Below are 12,823 nucleotides of genomic sequence, written 5' to 3'. Positions count from 1 at the left end.
TCTCTCTCTCTCTCTCTCTCTCTCTCTCTCTCTCTCCCTTCCTCTCTCTCTTTCACTCTCTCATCTTAAAAAAGACAAAGTTGGAGAGTAGAGAGATGGTTCAGCAGTTAAGAGCATTGGCTGCTCTTACAGAGGACCCGGATTTGGTTCTCAGCACCCACGTGGCAGCTAACAACCATCTGTAACTCTGGTTCCAGGGGATCCGACACCCTCTTCTGGCCTCTGCAGGCACTGCATGACACAGGTGCTCTTACATACATACATGCAGGCAAAACATTCATACACACAAAAAAGAAAAAAAAATCACTTCAGAACTCGTCTATCCCCCTTGTCTTTAACATCACTATAATTTTGCATATGTGGTTGCTATTTTACATGTGTACACATATGTGTGTAGATCTAGGGGCACATGTGTATACACATATGATATATATATATTTTAATTTTTCTCCACAGGCATTTCTAACCATGCCTTCATCTCCAGCCAGTACAGCTAAGCTTCCCTTTAGCCTCCTAAAAGTCCCATAGGAAGAGAGTTGGGCTCCAATTCCCCCCGCCCACGGGCCCTGCTGGGCTGTTCAGGGCTCAGGCCCACTATGCCAGCCCCTTCACATCCATGTCCTTGTTTATCTACCCATGCTTAGAGATTCCAGGAGAAGGATCCTCCTCAGAGTCACATAGGTGGCGACAGGGCATGGCATGGAACGAGTCCAGCCCCATCTCACAGTGGAGCCCACCCTCTCGGCCTCCAGTGGATGGACACCATGTGACAGAAGTGGCATGGCCACCATGCTCTTGCTCCTGTCTTTCCAGCCAGCCCCGAGTTAAACAGGGTAAGTTGTGTAGCCTGTGACACTCTTGGGCTTAGCAAGTCTACACTTAGCACGTGGCTTCCTAAGTTGCAATACTACCTAACACGCAGGATTAGGTAGTTTTGTCGATGTCCAAAATTGTCTTTAAATTTTTTTTTAAATTTATTTTTATTGTACGTGTATGAGTGGTTTGCCTGCATGTATGTAAGTACACCACATATGTGCAATGCCTGAGGAGGCGAGAAGAGGGTGTTGGGTCTCCTGGAACAGGAGTTAAGGATGGTTGTTAGCCTCCATGTGTGTGCTGAGACCTGAACCTGGGTCCTCTGCAAGAGCAGCCAGAGCTCTTAACTGCTGAGCTATATCTCTCCAGCCCCAATGTCCCAAGTTTTCTGTCTCACATTCATAGTTTATGTAACTCCCTCCTGTGGCCATGCCTCAAGTCCAGGAGTAACCTCTTCCATCTTGCCTTAGCGCAGCAGGTATGCCTCTTGCACTTCATCTTTGCTAGCTCAGGGCTCACAGTACTCACATGGTCTCAGTCTCCTATGCCCGCCTGGCTTACAACACTGGCTACTTCCTCCAGAATAGAAAGGGCCGTCCTGCATGAAACCCTGCCTAGAAATAACTAGTAAGGATCAAATCCTAACAGGGCAAGTTCCCTCTCGGCAGCTCTACTTCCTGGATCACAGGGCCCTCAAGGCCAGTGTGGCAGGGCCCCTTCCAAAGAGCTAAGCATGGTGGTACATGACTGCAATCCCAGTGCTCCAGAGGCTAAGGGAGGAGAGTACTGCAAGTTCAAGGCCAGCCTGGGCTACATAGTGAGTTCTACACCAGACTGGGTTATATTACAAGGCAATGTCTCAAAAAACAAAACAACAACAAAAACACCCTAAACTAAAAAACAACCAACAATAACAAAAGTCCTCAAAGAGGCATGGCAGTGTGGAATGGGTGTGATGGTGCCGTCTACCCACATCACATCTCAGCTATGCCTGCAGGACCTCTGAAGTGAACCCCTCCATCCCATGTAAATCTATGTACTCAATTAGCAAAATAACATACATCTCACTATGCGCAAAGCCCATCTTTCCTATCAACACTTGGCAGACTTTTCTGTGGGCTGCTGACCATATACTGGGTACCTAGGAAAACTGTGACCTCAAAATTCCAGCTTCAAGGAGGCCAGCTTGGCTGTCTCCAGGTGGACAGTGGGAGGTACCCACAGTAAGCCAAGTTCAGACACAGAAAGGAAAATGGAGTTGGGCATGGTGAGGCATGCCTGTGATCTGTTATCCCAATACCCAAGAGGCTGAGGCAGGAGGATCATGCTTCAAGCCCAACCCAGGCTACAGAGAAAGAACCTGTCTCCAAGAACCAGAACTAAAAGAAATAGAAGAGAATGGTGACTGCCAGGGTCTGGGAGGAAGGAAATGGGAAGTTAGCTCTTAAGAGGCACAGAGTTTCAGTGTGGGCTGATGAAAACGTTCTGTGGATGGATGATGGAATGGCTGGACCACAATGTGAATGTCCTTAATGCTACCAACTACACACTTAAACACAGTTAAAATGGTAAATTGGATGTTCTACATATTTGACCACGGAAACAATCAAACACATACAGAGCCAAACCACTAGGACCACCACCCAGGAGTGGCACTGCCAAGGCCAGAGCACAGAATGTGTGGCATCATTAATGATGAAGTTGATTTTTAAAATGCCGAGTTAAACCATAACAAGCAAAACAAACCATTACACTAATGGAGAAAATACACTGGGTTTTATTTGGTGAAGCACAATGGTTTTTAACTTTTTTTTTCAAAGTTTTATAAGTTTCTCTCATTCTTCCCTTCCAATCTTATTTGAGGCCAAGAAGTTTCTGGAAACTCAGCCCTACCGAGCTCCCATTGTTATTTTTTGCTCTACTCCCTAGGCTCTCATTCTGGCATGCTTTCTCCTACTTGGCACCTATGAAATTCCTCTCAACACACCAGGGAAATTGGGGTATATTTTCCTTAGTCCCAAGCTTCCAGAGGCTTCATACGTTACCCTAACGGGTGAACACTCCACCCATGGGTTTCTGTGGTCTCTGTATGATGCATGCCATAAGGAGACTGCTGTCCCCTGGATGCAGGGAACATCCTTCCCTGTGGTGAAGAATCCTCATGAGCTCCTTAGAGACCGGTCCAGATAATGTTAAGACTGGACATACGCTCTAATGACTGCCAATGCTGGCTATGCAGCCAGAGCTCTGTCTCTCAATCAGGGCTTGGCCATAGTTTTCATTGACTAATAACCACTTTAAAGACACTACTTCTGAGTCTTCTGGATTCATTAGGAGAATCCCAGTGTCATGCAAAGAGGCGTCTCCGTTCATAAAACAGTGTGGACTCCATCATATACCACCCTGGCTGCTCTTCAGTAGCCAATGCTGGCTATGCAGCCAGAGCTCTGTCTCTCAATCAGGGCTTGGCCATAGTTTTCATTGACTAATAACCACTTTAAAGACACTACTTCTGAGTCTTCTGGATTCATTAGGAGAATCCCAGTGTCATGCAAAGAGGCGTCTCCATTCATAAAACAGTGTGGACTCCATCATATACCACACTGGCTGCTCTTCAGTGAGGCAGTAGACTTGAGACATCTTCATCCTGTAACTACTAGTCCTCCTAACCTCCTCTCTTCTAGACACTCCTCACCCCGAGTCCCTTCCACAAATGGCTTGGACCCCTCCCACAGGGTTTCCACAGCACCCCGTGCCAACTTTGATCACAGTCAGTTACTATGTGTTTTCACCCGCCTCCTTCCAGCTCCTGGCACAAGGTCCTCTCTATAGAATATGTGTCACAGGAATGAATGAATGCGTGTCCACTCTCTGAGAACATAATTGTTAACATTTAATGAGCATCAGTGAAGTCTCAGGCATTGTATTAACAGCATCAATGTGTATTGAAGCAGTTAATTATTATAACAAACCATGGCATTGTTAGACACTTATGCTCATTTTCCAAAGGATTGAAAGTCAGCAACTTGCTGAAGGTCACAGGGCCAGAGTTGGGAAGCTCTGATTGGAAACCCTATAGGCAAACTTCAGAGATACATCTTTAGGCACCATTCCCACACAAAGTACATAGACCCAAGGATATGTAGACTGCCTTGCACAAGTCAAAGTGAGACCCTCGTTTAGACCTTGGATTCACAATGCTGGCCCTACCCCTTCCATCAGCTCCAATATGCCAGGATCTGAGGAAATGAGAGCCTGAGACAGAGTCAAAAGAGGACAGAGGCTAACACTTCAATAAACCCTCAGCAGAGAGGGGACCTTTTAACCATGGCGGGTGTGGCAGAGACAGGCTAGCTGACCTCCAACCTAGTTGGCTCCTCTCTCCTGGGCTAACCCTTACAGTTCTATGTGAGCCCTGGTGACTGAGTACATCATCGTGGAGCATGAGCAGGGCAGACATGTCACTTCAAGGATAGGCCCAAAAGTCCCTACCCCCATGATCTTGCATGCTCTTCCTCAAACAACACTACAGCCCTGGGAACTATGTGGTGAAGTCAGAAAGCCTCAGGGGGAAAGAAGCCAGTTCCTCTGGATGCACACTTGGAGAAAAACCTTTTATGACCAGAACACGTTTTAGCCTTTACCGTTGCTTAGTCTTTAGTCTCTACATTAACTTGTAGTCTTAAAACCACAGAAAATAGGGGCTTATCTGTTAGGCAGCAAACAACACTTTAGCAGATACAATAGGTATCAATGCTGGGCATGTTAACTTTGGCCTATGTCATCAGAAAGCATTCCCTCTTACAGGAAGGTTGATCATGTGAGCATCAACATCTCTCTTATGCCACCATTACTGTGAGCTGTTATGGTCTGAATCTGAAACACGCCCCCTGCCTCATGGTTTGACCGCTTGTTCCTTGGTTGGCAGTGCTATTTTAGGGCTTTGTAAGAGTTGGGGCCTCTCCGATTGGAGTCACTAGGGGTAAGTCTTTGAGTTTCTGCCCAGCACCTGATTCTGCCTCCTGGTCCACCATGATGTGAGAAGCCACTACCTCCTGCTCCAGCTGCCACAGACTAAGCCACTCCCTCGCCCTCCACTTCTCAGCTGTAAGCTATGATGAAACTTTTGAGAGCATAAGCCAAAATAAACCTTTCCTCCCATGATCTGTTCCTGCCAGGTATTTTTGTCCCAGTGACATGATAGTGGCATTAATAATGCTAACATGGGCCAACTTCTAGCAACAACCCATTCTGTCATTTTATGTCTAACCTTCCATTAGGACCCCAGTATTTGGGAAAAGTTGCTTGACCCCCAGAAGCAAGCCTGCCTACTCCTCTAATTACACTCCTTATATACACATCCTCTCTTGAAAGACCATGTCCTTTCCCTATTTGAAAATGGCATAAGGCAGGAGTCTGAGACAAACGAGCTAGTTCATCTCCTCTGTTTCAATGATACCCCAAGTGCTGAGCTCCCAAGGCCCTGCGCCTGTGTGATGGGGTTAAAAGAAATGTGTATCACCGAGTCACTAAGCTCTCCCTTAAACACGTCACACATGGCACTGAGTTCCTGTGAGAATTAAATGGAGGGGCTTCTTGCAGTTCCGTTTCTCTGACATGCTTGGTAAGCTTCAATGTGGGCACCAGGCTTGGGAATGACTCTCCCATCTCGAGACTGGAGCATTTTCTCATGGGGTTCATTCTCCTCATAACCAACCTTGTGCTGAGATGTGATGGCTGAAGGACATTTTCTACCTAGTCTCTGTCTGGCCCCACTGCAAAGTCACCTCCTAGGTGAACCTTTGAATTTGGAGGCTCCTCTTCTGGCTTGCTAGAGTTAGGCCTTAGGGATTAGACTCTTGGTCCTCGATCTGAAGATACAGGGAGATGCTAGGGAAGAGGACCGTCTATCCACGTCTGCTCAGGGTGTGCGCAGCACCACATCTAGAAGCCCCAGGGTGACCCCCAGAGCCATCTTCACTCTGGCTGCCTCTCCCTGTCTGATGATCCAGCCTCCATTTAGAATGTGCTACCTCACTACACTTTCCACCCTTTCCTCCAAACACTCATTGCACAAGTTTTTGGTTGTTTTCTGATTTGTGAATTTATCATTATGAAGTGAATTTATCATTTGTCATTATGAAGTCATCCCCCTCATACACACACATACACAAATATGCCCAAATTCAATCACAGTTAGATCTAAATTTTCTTTCACAGGAGAAAACAAAATTGCATTCTCCACTTCACAGCCGAAGTCCCCAAAGATTGTCTACCATCGCAGGTCACTTCCTCCCTCCCACTCACCCTTCCCCCACCCCTTCTAGTTTCTGTTCACACCCCATGCCCTATAGTCACACCACATCAAGCCCACCCACCCTGTGTTCCTGTGTTCCTAAATTCCACAGCTACTTAACTGATCTTATCTTGGTTGTGTGTGTGGTTGCCATCTTTGGCAGATTCTCTCTCTCTCTCTCTCTCTCTCTCTCTCTCTCTCCTCCCCCCTCTCATTCCACATGGGGTGTCAATAGCAACCAAACACTTCCTCTGCTCCCTACAGAGACCTCCTGAACAGTCTGTCACCTCATCCGTCTTCTGCACCTGTCTCCTTCCTGCAGCTCCAGCCTCTGGGAATACCTTCTGTACCACACCCTGCTGCTGCATCCTTGGAGTTGATGTTCTAGCCCCTTTTCCCTCACCTTGTAGAGCCTGCCTCTTCAGTAGCCTGGTCCATCGTTCCTGTCCTCCCTGAGGGTTCAGGTTCCCATCTGCTCAAAGTCTCTTCATCAATGCCTTTCCTGTCTTCAGGTTTACCTCCTGCCAACTCCCTAACCCAATCCTCAAACTGTTGGTGGAGAGGTCTCTGAATCAGAAACACTCAGGACTCATATCCTGTTCCTGTTTACTGCCCTTCATCAGCTCCCCACAATTCACAGGGTAAAGGTGAGACATCTAGTAGAACTGAACAAAGCCTGCCAGCATGGTCCAGCCCCTGCCTGTCCCTCTAGCCTGGGTCCTCATCACTCTCCAGTCCTGGTTGTCTGATGTACCAGATTCCTCCATGGTCCCTTGTGCCCTACTGGTACAAGCCCCTCTCTCTGCAAAACCCACCCATGCTCTGGCCACTTGGTAAATCCCAGCTATAATAGTGTGGATGTAAAATGACCCCACAGGCTCATGTGTTTGAACAATTAGCCCCCAGCTGGTAGTACTGTTTTGGGAGATTGCAGATCCTTTAGGTAATTGGGCCTAGCAGGAAGATATGAGTCACTGTGGTGAGGGGCTTGAGGTTTAAGCCTTCCTCTCGCTCTCTTGCTCTTGCTCTTGCTCTCGCTCTCTTGCTCTCTCAGTTTCTTGGTCCAGTGAGATGTGAAGAAACAGCTGCTATAAGCTCCTATAATCAGTCATTCACCACCATGGCTTCCCCACCATAAGAGACTGTACCCCCCTTAAACTGTGAGCCAAACTTAACTCTTAAGTCACTTCTTGTCAGGTATTTTGTCACAGCAATTAGAAAAGCAACAAAGCCATCAGCTAAGGCAGCACAGCATCATGGGTACAGTGTGGACTCTGGAGTCAGACTGACTGGTCGCAAACCCTAACCTGCCACTTACTAGGTATGTGTGCCAGAATGAGTTGCCTAACCTCTTTGAACCTCAGTTTTCTCATCCATAAAATGGGGATAATAATAGTCCTGCTGTGCTGGGCTCCTCAAGGATAAAGCACAGTGATGCCCGACCAGGTATACTCTTACAGCATTGTTCTTTGAAGACTTACCTTGCCCGCCCTTCACCCCCTTTCCCACACTGTACCCAGTGGGAGGTTTCCCACACATGATTGCATGAATCTACTGAGGCCAGAGTCTGCCATCCCAGCTCCTGGCACCTGTGCTTCTGGCAGTGGTAGACTTTTAAGAGCAACTGTGTGAATATCAAATCAAGAGTATCATATGACATCAAGGTATGTGGTGGCTTAGGTTATGACTTTAAAGGACTCAGGAGTTCCCCCCCCCCACCACACAGCCCCCTCTTCTTTGTCAGGCTTGGTTCTCCAAGGCCCTCAGGCTTACCCCGCAGCAGCCTCCCTTCTCTCACCCCACTCTCTGAAGTCAGCCCATAACACCGGTTAAAGACCTACTAGATACCAAGCCCTTCAGAAGTGGCATAGGTTATTCAGGGACCCAAACTCTCTGCTTCCCTGGAAAGACCTGCTGCAGAAGTGGGCACCATGCTACACGGCTGGGAGACAGAGGGCCTGAACCCCACTGGCTCTGAAGGGAGAGCTGGAGCATCCACGGACAAAAGTTCCCTGGTCCCTTACCCACCTTTCTTTCCTCTGCATTCAACTAACTCCTGAATTCTATGCCAATGCTGGCAAACTGCACAGCAGATTCCCCAGGAAGCAACCCCAAATTGGCATTCTGGGCCACTCCTGACCAGAATCCCTCAGCCTGAGGCCCCAGAGGTGAAATGCTTTTAACTCTCCAGGGAATGATCCTGACTAGCGGGGAGAGAAGACAGCAGCCACATACAGCTCCATGCATTCCACTAACTATGAACCTGCACTATGTCAGAGGCTCAGTGGGCTGTGAATACCAAGTGAACAAGACACAGATCCCACCCTCTCTTTTCAGGATTGTGCTTGGGCAGGGAAGCATCACACAGAGTGCGGACCAAGCTGCTGGCACACGATTTAGTCTTGAACTCATCACGTTTCCATGTGTTCATCTTGCCTGGATAACTGACATGGAGACGCCTTAAGGAATAGGCCAATGCCTTTGTGTCTTTTCTACCCCTCAGAGTGTTCTCTTCACTTTGGTGTACCTTGCTGGCACTTGATGTTTAGAATGTGAATAATTGAGCTTTATATGCTATTTTTTTTTTTTGACTAATTCACCCATCATCTCAATTCTTATCTTTCAAATCTCAGTGTCATGGTCGTTCTTGCCCCCAGCAAGGAGTGGACATATGTTCAGTGAATGAATGAAGGTTTACCAGTGGAAATTTATCTCAGGAAGGATGGTATGGCTTCCACCTCTAGATTTTTAAATTTGGATTACACATTGTTGATTTCAGGATTAATTTCCTGATGCTGTTGATGTCATCATCAATATCACTGATGACGTAAATAACACTTTCCTGGACCTCAGCAATCAGCTGATGAAAATGCCAAGGCAGGGAGGGGGCAGTGCCTGTCTGTTCCTTCCATTAACCATTCACTCAGAGAGCAGGTAAGATGGCCTCTGCCCTTCATCTCCATTTAAGGGCCTGTACACAGCATCTAGCCTTTATGAGCATGTGCAGCCCTGTAGACAGGCAAGCCTTTCTGAGTCAGGACTCCTGGGAGGCTCAATGCCTACCAGTAGATCAGAACATTGGAAGGCCAGGATCTAGGGTTTCAGTTTGAAATCTCCCATGCTTCAGGCAAGCAGATAACAAAGTACCTGGTCAGGAGGTTCCCCGGACATGTGTCCAGCAGTGGGGCATCCAGTCCAGTGGGCTGGGCAAGCAAAGGGAGCTGCCAGAAGGGACTCAACCCTGCTTCCACCCAGGCCAGCTCTCCCAGAGCCTTGTTATTGCTATTGGTATTTGTGTGAAGTCCTGGAAACTCAGGGTCTTAAAGCTCTGTGGATTAGAAAGGTCAGCTGCTTTGCCCCAGCCCTGCCTAGGAAATAGCTTTATCACAGAATTCCCTTTTCTTAAAGGATGAAAGGGGTCTTTTCTGAAGTGCATACCAGATCCTAGATAGCAGGTGGAAACTCAGTCTGGACTTGTGCACTGCCTTTCCGCTTCTGCTGGAAGACAGAGAATGTTGCTTGCTGCTCATCCATCCATCCTTCATCTTCCAACCATTCACCCACTCATTCATGATTCATTCATCACTCATCCACCCATCTATCCATCCATCCATCATCCATCCATCCATCCATCCAACAATCAACCATCATCCATCCATTCATTCATGACTCATTCATATGTTCATTCATTCATCCATTCATCCATCCTCCATCCATCCACCTATTCATTCATGGTTTACTCTTATGCTCATCTATCCGTCCGTCCTCCATCATCCACCCATTTCATTCATGGTTCATTTATCCATCTGTCCTCCATCCATCATCCATCATCCACTCATTCATCCGTCCTCCATCGATCCATCTTCATCCATCTACCCATTCATTCACAGTTCATCCATCCATCCATCCTTCCATCCATCCATCCATCCTCCATCCATCCATCCTTCATCTTCCAACCATCCATCCATTCATTCATGGTTTGTTCATATGCTCATTCATTCATTCATTCATCCATCCATCATCTACCCATTTCATTCATGGTTCATTCACCCATCCATCCATCTATCCTCCATTCATCTATCTTTCACCTTCCATTGTTCATTCATCTATCCTCCATCCATTCACCTATTCATTCATGGTTCACTCTTATGCTCATCCATCCATCAGCCACCCATTTCATTTATGGTTCATTCATCCTTCCATACATCTATATATCCATCTGACCTCCATCCAACCCTCATCCATCATTCCCCTATTCATTCATGGTTCATTCATATGCACATTCATTCGTCCATCCACCCTCCATTCACCTATCCTTCATCTTCCATCCATCCACCCATTCATTCATGGTTCATCCATCCATCTATCCTCTCCATTCACCTATCCTTCATCTTCCATCTACCCACCCACTCATTCATGGTTTGCTTTTATGCTCATCCATCCATCCATCCATCCATCCATCCATCTAGCCCCTAGTCATCTGCCACCCATTTCATTCATGGCTTGTTCATATACTCATTCATTCATTCATTCATTCATCTCTCTATTCAGTCATCTATATACTTATTCATTCATCACCCATCTACCCATTGATTCATATGTTCATTCATATAGTCACCATCCATCCGTCCTACAGACATTGCTAAGGATGTGCCAGGTAATGTGCTAAATCAACACAGCTAGCAGTTCCCAGACACAGCCTCAGAAGAATAAGCAGACCATACCCAAACAGGGTGAGGCAGCTCAGCTCTGAGGAAGTCCTCCTTTCCTTCTCCAGGGCCAAGAGGAGCTCTTTGTGGGATATATGCTGCTGTCAGTGGCACTACAGAGGTCTGAGCTGAAGGGACAGACAAAGGCATCAGTGACCCACTCCCTTTCTGGGCAGAAGAACAGAAGTCACCAAGGGACTCTTTTCCCTGAAATATCTATGAAGTCGAGTAGGGTTGCACATACTAATGTAGAAAGGCTTTCTGGGGTGAAATTTTTCCCTGAAAGGCACTCCACTGTGTAACCTGAGTCTGGTGGACATTCCTACCTGGAAAGGCTTATTTCATCTTCCAAGACCAGGTGCCCAAGCACTGGGGTTTGAAAGTCAAGCAGCATTTGTCCATGTATTAACAGCTGTGAGGCCAGTTGCCGAGAGCAGCACAGATGACATGGGAGTGGCAATGGTGACGGGATGATGACTCTCTAGGGGACACTCAGCAATCACATCTCCTGAGCTTGAAGATGCTGCAGTAAGTGCTCAGGACTCAGCAAATGGCTTGACCTTTTACAAAACTGAAGTACCTCTCAGTGACCCCCAAACTCCAACATCCACAGCCCAGGGAAGGGGAATACAGAGGTGTGACCAAGGATGACTTTTCCATGGTGGAAAAGGAGACATACACATTTGTACTGGCTGAGAGAAGGACCTGGCCTCTCTCCTTTAGGCTCAGAAAGAGCACTAAAATACCAAAATACCAAAATAATATACTAAAAATAAAACATGCACTAAAATAAGCAGCAACTGTCCCAGGAACAATGTTCTCGTTCCTCATCAACTTAACAAATCACAAGGGCAATTCAGTTAGGCGTGGTGGCACATGCCTATGACCCCAAACTGAAGCAGGAGGAAGACAAGTTCAAGGCCAGCTTAGGCTATACAGTGAGATGTCTCAAAAAGGCCAATGGCTAGGGGTATAGCTCAGAGGTAGAGGGCTTACATAGCATGTGCAAGGCCCTGGGTTGTGTGGTTCAATCCCCTGCACTGCAAACAAAACATAACAAAGTAAAACAAAAACAAACAGAAAAGCTGGAGACTATATACAAAAGAAGCTTTTGACTCCAAATCACTCTTCACTTTGTCTGTTCTTCCCCAAAGGACTCAAAACTCTGTCTCCAAAACTGGTTTCCTGGAGGCAGACCTCAGCAAGGTATTAAAGGAACAACTTTGTCCCAGGGACAGGAGTTCCTGAAGAACACTGTCCTTTCCTCTCTCCACTCTAAAAATCTGAATTAAAAAAACAATCTGATTATTACTAGTCATAATCGGTTGCACTTGGATCCTTGGCACCTGTGTATGTCTATAAAGTCTTCGGGCAGATTTCAGTGGTATTGTTTAACACCTCTACTAATTAGCATGACATAAATTTCTATGCTTCCTCCTCAAATATAATACATTTTTTTAAAATTTGTTGATTTTTTGTGTGTGTGTATATCACACAGAACATCCCAAACCATCTCATTCAACTATACACCCACTTCCCAGATAGCCCCCTCCCATAGCCTCCCTCCCCCCACTAGAGCCCTTATACTCTGATATCCCTGCTACTGTCTGCTGTGTTGTCAGCACCCCCAGATTAGAGATGCATGCACCAACCTCTCAGTGTTCGTAGCAAAAACAATGAGTCTGTCTGCAAGGAACAATATATTCTAAATATATTCTCCCAGAGGGATGAGTTTTTAATTTTATGTCTTACAGGGCTTATACTGAGTTCAATAATATATAACTATATTAATTCAACTGTGAACCTAGAAACTTGCACCCACTTTTGAAAGAGATGTCCTGTTGCTCTGGAGTGTGTTGCTGAATATGTTAAAGCTGTAGTGAAAAGCTTCTAATCATGTAGTTATTAAAATTTTTTTAAAGTATAATGATTAAAAAAAATCTAGCTTACCCTTGTGTGAAAATTTTCTATCTCCTGGAAAATTTTGCCTTGTAACTATCAT

The 12,823-nt window shown here is 46.3% G+C and overlaps 1 protein-coding gene across 10 annotated transcripts in view; it reads right to left on the bottom strand.

Moving 5' to 3' along the window:
- The window catches only part of Mical2 (microtubule associated monooxygenase, calponin and LIM domain containing 2), a 147,814-nt gene that overhangs the window by 100,418 nt on the left and 34,573 nt on the right, over positions 1 to 12,823 (bottom strand). The window lies entirely within an intron of this gene.

The sequence above is a fragment of the Nannospalax galili genome, unplaced genomic scaffold, assembly GCF_000622305.1.
Source record: "Nannospalax galili isolate Female #2095 unplaced genomic scaffold, S.galili_v1.0 scaffold44, whole genome shotgun sequence".
Taxonomy (NCBI): domain Eukaryota; kingdom Metazoa; phylum Chordata; class Mammalia; order Rodentia; family Spalacidae; genus Nannospalax; species Nannospalax galili.
Note: the sequence above shows the minus strand (reverse complement) of the source record. Positions and strands in the feature narration are given on the sequence as shown.